The sequence below is a fragment of the Oryctolagus cuniculus genome, chromosome 4 (assembly GCF_051225735.1).
Source record: "Oryctolagus cuniculus isolate XC-2025 breed Fujian yellow rabbit chromosome 4, ASM5122573v1, whole genome shotgun sequence".
NCBI classification, from domain to species: domain Eukaryota; kingdom Metazoa; phylum Chordata; class Mammalia; order Lagomorpha; family Leporidae; genus Oryctolagus; species Oryctolagus cuniculus.
Window position 1 is genome coordinate 142,908,847 of NC_142870.1, and position 8,996 is coordinate 142,917,842.

Genomic DNA, 8,996 nt, shown 5'->3' on the forward strand with positions numbered 1-8,996 from the left:
GCCTCAAAAGCCCCTGTGTGTGTTGAGCAATTACTAGTCTAACAAGAATATCTGCCTCAGCTTCCAGCACAGTCTGTAGAAATTAGTGACTCCGCTACTGCATATGATGACATTTTCAACTCTCACTATGGAAACAAAATTCCAAAGTGAGCATTTAAATTGGCCTAAAAGCACAAATGTGGATTTTTGTTTTTAAAGATTTTTTTTGAAAGGCAGAGTTGCAGAGAGGGAGGGAGATCTTCCATCCACTGGTTCACTCCCCAAATGGCCACAATGGTTGGAGCCAAGCCAGGCCAAATCCAGGAGCCTGAATCTCCATTTGGTCTTCCACATGGGTGGCAGGGACCCAAGAACTCAAGCCAACATCTGCTGCCTTCCCAAGCATGTATGTTAGTAGGACCCTGGATCAGGAGCAGAGCAGCTGGGACTCAAACGGGATGCCAGCATCACAGGTGGTAGCTTAACCCTCTGGGCCACAGTTCCAGGCCCAGACATGTGTATCTTGAGCTGACCATAACTCCAGAGCCCACTTCAGAAATGAAAACAAAATGATGCAGAAAACGAATTCAACAGCCAAAACAGGTTTATTCAGAGATAAACCTGAGAAGCCCCCATCTACCTGTGAAGGTAGAGAGCTCTGTTCTTGTACAGACTAGGAGTTTATATAGTCAGGGCTGCTTTTGGCACTCAATGGGCAGGCATTAGGCAGAGCTGAGCTGGTTTACAGTCTTTTTCGGCTAGTGTGGACTTTGGGGCTTGGTATGGGGTTGCATTAATTGCTAACTCCTAAAATGGTGGTGCAACTCTAACTTGGTACTCACAATCCATCATTACTGATGTAAGGACAGAGAGGGAGATGGGGCACCAGTCTCTTTCAGCTGCTTCCTGCTGGTGAGGGGCAGTGAGTTTGTTCTTTGAATTAGATTGATTGGAGAAGAGCATTCTTAAAATTTCCTGCATGGTGTCTCAGGATATAGCTGTCATGGCTTCCTCTAAGAACTTCTGAAATATGTTAATTAGACATGGTAGAAATGAAAGTGCTATGATTATGAGAATAGGAGATTGTAAAGAAATTGCCCGTGGTGGAAAAGATGAGCAAAATGAGGCAAGGTTATTCTTGGAATGCATTTCGTGAGTGTGTTTCTTATGTGTAATGCAGCACTCTTCACCTAAAAAGAGGGAAGTCCTCCCTTTTTGGGGATAGAAGAGGTCTAATCCTCAGTTTTGAAGGATCATTGTCACCAAGGAATCTACCTTGTCTTGGAGATGAGACAGTTGTGCTAGGTCATCTATGTTTTTTTTTTGAGAGTGAGAGACAAGTGTTCAAATTTGTCTACTGAAATTGCCAATCTGGCTGCTCCTGTCACAATTTCTGCCAGAACACAGAGTGAGATTATGCATTGGTTTAGAAGGATGGGGAATAAAGTTAGAGTATAGCACAAAGAACTAGAAAAGCGAGAGTACAAGTCCCTGTCCAGTGAGTGGGTAGACAAATGTATGCCTGGTTGCCACAGAGAAAGAACACCCCTGTCTTTGGTCATATACATCTCATAAAATTGGTAGTGAAAAGTGGATGAATTGATTCTTGTAGTGTTGATGATCATCTGAATGCATGAAAAGTATTTGCCAGAGAGACCACTGCTAGTGGTTGCAGCAGGGGGCTGTCAGTTGTGTGGTGGGGAACATGGTGTAAATTTTCTAGAAGCAGGCCATTTACTGGTGAAAAACAGAACACATGGGTCTGAGCATTTGAGGGAGTTTTGACCAAGAGACAGCTTGTGAGGGAGCAAGCAGTTTGGATGTTCAGAATTGGGGCACATATTGATGCTGTGGATTATCCTGAGCAAATTGAGAGATCATTCAGGTTGCATTAACCAAAGGAGCCAGAACTGAGTGTTATAGGGAATGAGCTGTATCCAGAACCCTTTGGGGTTCCTTCACTAGTTTAGAGAAGGAGTGTAGCAATAGTGTGTTGCGAGGTGGGGTTTGGGATAGTGATCCATTACAAGCCGTGTGGGACAATAAGCTAACTTCTTGGGAAGAGGGATAGGGAGAATGTGGATACATAAAGGGGCTTGACCAATCATTATTGCCATTGCAAAAATGCCTTGAACAGATGAAACTACTTGTGATTTTTGTTCTTGCAGCATGCATACTTGTGTCTGTAAGGCCTCAAAGGCTCTTAAATCTTGAGGTTTTATCAGGAAGGTTTTGGTCTACGTAGTAAAAAGAAATCCCTCGGTATCCATCCAGAACTGGTAGGAAGTAGAGAGGGCCTGCCAGCCCTTGAGGGAGGAATATATACAGATCCAACATGAAGAGAGGTTGGAGTCAGATTCAAAGAACAGATGAGAGGAGCTGTTGGTGAGAGGTATGTAGGAGTTTGGAATCAAAGGGTGTTGGACCACAAAGGAAGGGGACAACGCTAGAAGCAGCAGACAACAGAAAAACATCCTACCTAGAAATTGAAAAAGAGTGCTAAGAGAAATTTTTTGCTACAGGTCCAGCTGGTTGGGGTAATTTTTGCCAATCCTATGGCAAAGATTAAGGCCAGTATTACAGCTAAGTATAGTAACAGGAGGTGACAATGCATTACAGTAAGATATATAAACAGAAGGTAAAGAAGGATAGCTGAGTAGGAGTGAAGTCACAGAGATCACCATAGAGCCATTGTCACTCCCTGTCTTCGTGGAAGAACGACACAGGACCCTGCGCTGTTCTTTTGTCTGCTCGGCCCTCCCCGGGTTTGCTGCTGGTTCTTCCCGGGTTGGCTACCGTCCCTTCCACCTCCGTGGAAGGGTGGTTCCCCCTAGCCACTTTCCCCACTTCCGCCGGGGAGCGGCACACCGCCAGCCAGCTCTCTCGGGGGCTGCACAGGTGTTCCTTCAGATAGATGTTCCTGGTGCATGTTGTCTCTCTCCTCCTTTATAGTCCTCTTCCACCAATCCCAACTCTGCTACCCACACGCCGAGTACGCTGCTCTCCTCCAATCAGGAGCAGGTCCTGCTGTTTATTGGTTGAACTGGAGGCAGCTGTGTAGAAGCTGTTTCCTCCTCTCCCAGCGCCATATTGTGGGAGAGCAGATGCATAGAATAAGTCTTAATTCCAGTAACTTAGTCTAGTCCGAGTTGCTCCCAGTTGCTCCCCACAAGCCATAGGTCTGAGACGAGTTTGAAGAGGTGGACTGATGGAGCTGAATACACTGTCTTTCTTGTAGAATTACTTAGAGAATCTGTAGAATTCAGGAATTGCCAGGGGCATGAGGAGGCAGTTCTCTCAGTAGCGCAGGGGAGCTGTGTCAAACTGAAAGTTGTGTGTCCTGTGGGAGTAGAGTTGTACAGGGGAGATTTTATGATTTTAATGAATTGAAATTTTAATGAAGTACCCAGGGAGGGTGTCCTTTGAATCAAACTGTGGTAGAAGTGGTCAATATCACTTCATATGGTCCATTCCATTTTGGCTTTAAAATAGCCTCATTTTGTTTAAGATAGACCCAGTCACTGAGTCGAAAGGTAGGAGTACAGTTAGAAATAGAGGGTATGGTTGAGGCAGGTGTATGTCTGCATATGTCCATAAGTAAGAATGCATTTCATTGAGAAAAGGAAAGGTAAGAGGAGAAGGAATGGCTTCAGAGTCATGGAGGGGAGGGAAGTCTGGTGTAAGAAGATGTCTCCCATAGAGAATTTCAAATGGGCTGAGCATTAACACTTTCCAGGGAAGAGATCTAATTCTTTTTTTTATATATATATATGGCGGCGGGGGGGTGGGGGGTGGGGTGGGGGATCTTCCATCCTCTGGCTCACTCCCTAAATGGCCATAATGGCCAGGCAGGGCCAGGTCAAAGCCAGTAGCCAGGAGTTTCATCCAGATCTCCTATATGGGTACAGGGGTCCCAGGACTTAAGCCATCTGCTGTTTTCTCAGGCATATGAGCAAGGAGCTGGATCAGAAGTGGAGCAGCCAGGATTCAGACCAGCAGCTGCTTATATGGGATGTCAGCATTGTAGGCGGTAGCTTAACCCACTGTACCACAATGCCAACCCCAAGATCTAATTCATTAAAAAAAAAAGATTTATTTATTTGGAAGGCAGAGTTACAGAGAGCTAGAGATAGAGACAGAGAGAGAAAGAGAGAGAGAGAGAGAGATCTTCCGCACACTGGTTAACTCCCCAAATGGCTGCAACAACTGTAGCTGGGCCAATCTGAAGCCAGGAGCCAGGAACTTCTTCCAGGTCTCCCACATGGATGCAGGGGCCCAAGGACTTGAACCATATTTCACTGCTATCCCAGGCACATTAGCAGGGTGTTGGATCAGAAGTAGAGCAGCCAGGACTTGAACTGATGCCCATATGGGATGCCAGCACTGCAGACAGCATTTTTACCCACTATACCATAGCACCAGTCCCAAGATCTAATTTTTAATAGGGCCAAAGGAATGGGTTTTACCCAGTCTAGATGGACCTGGATGGAGAGTTTTGTCAGAGCTTGTTTTAAAATCCCATTCATCCATTCTTTTACTGAAGAGGGGCAATGATAAGTAATGTGGAAATACCATGAGACATGGAGAGAGGTTGACACTAGGTGAGTAATTTGGGAGATAAATTCCAGTCTGTTAATCAATTGAATGGATATGGAGAGTCGAAACCTGGGAATAATGTCTCTTAATAATATAGTAGAAATGGTGATGGCTCTTTTGTTGGTAATGGAAAAAACCTACACACAACCTGGGAAGGTATCCATCATAACCAGAAGATAACATATCCATTTAACTGGTGACATATGGGTGAAGTGAAGCTGCCAGTCCTCTCTTGGGAGTGATCTACGGGCCTGATGAGTAGGGAATGGGGGTGTTCTGATACTGGAGTTAGTGTTAACAGTCTGACAGATGTTACATGTCTGGGATACAGTACGCAGAATTTCCTGTATAGTAGGGGTCAGGTGTATGTGTCATTTTACAAAATGAAGAAGGGAGCTTCAGTTTGAATGATATAGAGAGTTGGGGGGGTGGCTTAAGTGACTTAGAGAGAAGAGGGGAGTATTAGTTTATTATCTAGAAACTAACATGAGTGCTCCTTGGAGGCCCCTTGTTGTTGAACTTGAGAGATCTCTATATCTGAATAGATAGGAGCCATTTTGAAGAAACAATAGGACTGTTTCACCATGGGCAACCATTTTAGCTGTTAGGTTAGCTTGATTGTTAGCTTCCAATAAATACTGTTTGTCTTTCTGATATCCTTTACAATGGATGATGGCAGCTTGTATGGATAGTTGGGCCTCACCTAGAAGGACCTTTATCAGTTTGCCATTTATTATAGTAGTCCCTCAGGTGGTCAGAAAGCCTCTTTCTTGCCGTATCTAGGTATTGAATTGGATGATGTTATAGGCATATTGGGACTCTACATAGAAGTTAATAGTCTTCCCCTTTGGTAAAGTCGTGGCTTGAGTCAAGGTGGTTCAGCCTGTTGAGAGGTTGTGCCATGAGGTAGGAGTTGAGCTTCAACTTTCTGGGGGGGAAAGAGAAGGTATTATCATGATATCCCTTGATTATCACATATCCAGCAGAAAAAGGATGGGAGTTTTTGGAGCACTACTGTCAATAAACCAGTCTGCTATGGCCTGGAATAACAGTGGAAGATGGCCCAAGTTCTTGGGCCCCTGCACCCACTTGGGAGACCCAGAAGAAGCTCCTGGCTCCTGGCTTTGGATCGGCATGGCTCCACCTGTTGCAACCATTTAGGGAGTGAACAAGTGGATGGAAGAACTCTCTCTGTCTCTGCCTCTCTCTGTAACTATGTCTTTCAAATAAAATAAAAATTAAAAAAAAGAAATTTTAAAAGACTGGCAGTATGTTGAAGACAGCTTTCTTGAGAGGGGCTACAGAGTATAAGGTCATCAACATATTGAAGAAGGGCGTTGAGTAAAAGGGTTGATAGAAGCTAAGTTTGCTTGGAGGAGGAGGGCTGTCCAAAGTAATGAAGGCTGTCTCAGAATCCTTGGAATAAAACAGATAAGCTGTTGTGTAAGGTGGGAGGGAATTGGGATCAGATCAGGTAAGGGCAAAGAGTGGTTGGGAGGAGGGGATGAGAAGACTCATGAAGAAAGCATCCTTCAGGTCCAAAACAGGGAAAAAAGAATTCATGGGGGCTATTAGGGAAAGGAGGGTATAGGACTTAAGAATGACTGGATAGAACAGAAGAGATGTATCTGAGGTCCTGTACCAGGTGGAAGGAGCCAACCAATTTTCTGACAGGAAGTCTGAGTGTTGTGAGGTGAGTGGGTAGGAACAAGGATGCGACCTTGAAGGAGGTGGTTTATAATCGTCTTATGCCTCTATGGCCTCTGGAGTTAAAAGATACTGGAGAACAATAATAGCTTTTATGGAATCCTTTAGGGAGATGCAAATAGGAGCATGGTGGATGGCGATTACAGGGTAGGATGTATCCCATACTACAGGGTTGACTGAAGGAGAAATGGAAGGGAGAGAAGGGGCCCGGGGTAGAGTCTAAGTCATCTGCTTTTGGGCTGTGAAGCCATGTAGAGGGCCATAAGGCAGTAGATGGTCCCTCCCACAGTCAGCGCCATGGTGGTCAGGTAAAGCGTTTGGTTAGGCAGGCCTCGTTTCAGGTGGATGGGTACACCATCAGATTTCTGGAAAAACTTCTGCAACTCTGGAACTTTGTTTTTCCCAGCATAATCATATGCGGGAGAGTTGGAGGTCAATTTAGTTGGAGTAGCAAATATGATAGGTGGTGCCTCTGTGGAAACCACAGGCTTTAATCCCTGTGGGAAATAGGCATCTGAAGCCCATGCTCCCGTCAACTTTTGCGTGAAGCCACTAAACTTGTAGTACATGACGCCCGGAGCCTGGTAGAAGCAAGACTTATTAGAGTCAAAGAGTGGCATGGATGGGGGCTCCAAGAAAGGCAAAACCCAAAGAGACCCATGGTACTGGGGTTTTTAATCACAATTTTGGGGAAGAAAAAAACTTGACTTTCAGTTACAAGGTGGGGACAAGACCCATCAAAAGACCTGATTTGCAATCTTTTATCCTGTCTGGCTTGCTCATGATTAAATAAAAAGAGCCATCAGAAGGGTGGGATACCTAATTTGTTTTACAGTAAACTGGGAGCTCAGAAGGAATTGCCGGCCGGCGCTGCGGCTCAGTAGGCTAATCCTCCACCTTGCGGCGCCGGCACACCAGGTTCTAGTCCAGGTCGGGGTGCCGGATTCTTTCCCGGTTGCCCCTCTTCCAGGCCAGCTCTCTGCTGTGGCCCGGGAAGGCAGTGGAGGATGGCCCAGGTGCTTGGACCCTGCACCCCATGGGAGACCAGGAGAAGCACCTGGCTCCTGCCTTCGGATCAGCACGGTACGCCTGCCACAGCACGCCAGCCGTGGCGGCCATTGGAGGGTGAACCAACGGCAAAAGGAAGACCTTTCTCTCTGTCTTTCTCTCTCACTATCCACTCTGCCTGTCAAAAAAAAAAAAAAAAAAAAAAAAAAAAAGGAAGGAATTGCCACTCCCTTGTGATTCTCATAAGATTGAAAGCTTTCAGGGCTGGCGCTGTGGCTTAGCAGGGAAAGCCGCCACCTGCAGTGCCGGCATGCCATGTGGGCACTAGTTCGAGTCCCAGCTGCTGCGCTTCCGGTCCAGCTCTCCACTATGGCGGTGGAAAGCAGCAAAAGATGGCTCAAGTGCTTTGGCCCCTGCACCCACATGGGAGATCCAGAAGAAGCTCCTGGCTCCTGGCTCCCGGCTTCATATTGGCACAGCTCCAGCTGTTGCAGCCATCTGGGGAGTGAACCAGTGGATGGAATACCTCTCTCTCTCTCTCTGCCTCTCCTCTTTCTGTATAACTTTCACTTTCAAGTAAATAAATAAATCTTTATTAAAAAAAAAAAGAGAGAGAGAGAGATTGAAAGCTTTCAAGGAGTGGGCAGGCAGGCACTTTTGACCTTGCTAAAGATGTTGCACCCTTCATTCCCACTGGGACCACTCTGACTGCCTATTGCCCCATCTGATTCCTCACAATCCACCCCCTCACAAGAATGGACCCTAACTTCTGTTAGGGGAAGTGGTTGATGACTGCTCTGGCTGCTTCACGCTGAAAAGGGGTGTCATTGGGAATGGCAGTCAAGACAGGGCTCCAGCAGGAGGTGTCTTCTTGAGCGGGATGGCAGCGGCAGCTTGCAGAAACTGCTTCCATCTGAGGTTTCAGGCGCATGGTCATCCACAAGTTCACTGTTTCAAGTCTGGAGAAAACGACTCTAACAAGCAATTTAAACTCACAGGGTCTAAAACAAAGGACAGGGTCATTATTAGGAGACCTAAGAAAGGTGCTGTCTAAGCCACAAGCAAGTTTTCCCATTGAGCAGCAAATAGAAACTGACAGGAGGGACCTGATAACAATCAGGTGAGTTAAGGCAAGGCCTGGCCAGATATGAGGTCCAGACCTATCTCTTCACATGGGGTCCTGGAAGAGACATCATAAGGGAGGTGTGAACTTTCTTAGGGAAGGCACCCTGTTGACTTCATCACCTAGCTGGCCTGGGAGGAGAGCTGGCCTGGATAGGAGGTAGGTGGCATCTCTAAAACGAAGTTCTGCAATGTTACTGAACCTACTTGGCCATCCCTCAATAGCAGTGGTTACTTTGGAAGCTGGGCTGAGTGAAGGGCTTTTAAGCTTATAGCCCACAAGGTCTGTGGCTTTGACCTGGGAGTCCTTTGACTCCAGGGCAGTTCCATTTCCAGTGACCAAACTCTTGGCTGGCAGAGCTGCCAGGGCTCTTCCAAAGCTGACTTCTGTATTCACCCTAAGCCCTGGCTTTCCACATAGAAAACCAATACCATTTGTGGTTGATTGGCCTGTCGCATCTCCTTGATGGCAGATCACTGTGTAAAGCAGCCATTAATTAGCCTGCCCCTATCTTTACATTGCAACTACTGCCTACCTTGCTCCTCTTCCCTCCTGGTTTCTGGTAAAGTAGACCAGAGGAAAC

At 46.3% G+C, this 8,996-nt stretch overlaps 1 pseudogene; it reads right to left on the reverse strand.

The window, feature by feature from the left end:
* Positions 1 to 6,506: 6,506 nt before the first annotated feature.
* Positions 6,507 to 6,861, reverse strand: LOC100345955 (cytochrome c oxidase subunit 7A2-like, mitochondrial pseudogene; annotated as a pseudogene).
* Positions 6,862 to 8,996: the final 2,135 nt, after the last annotated feature.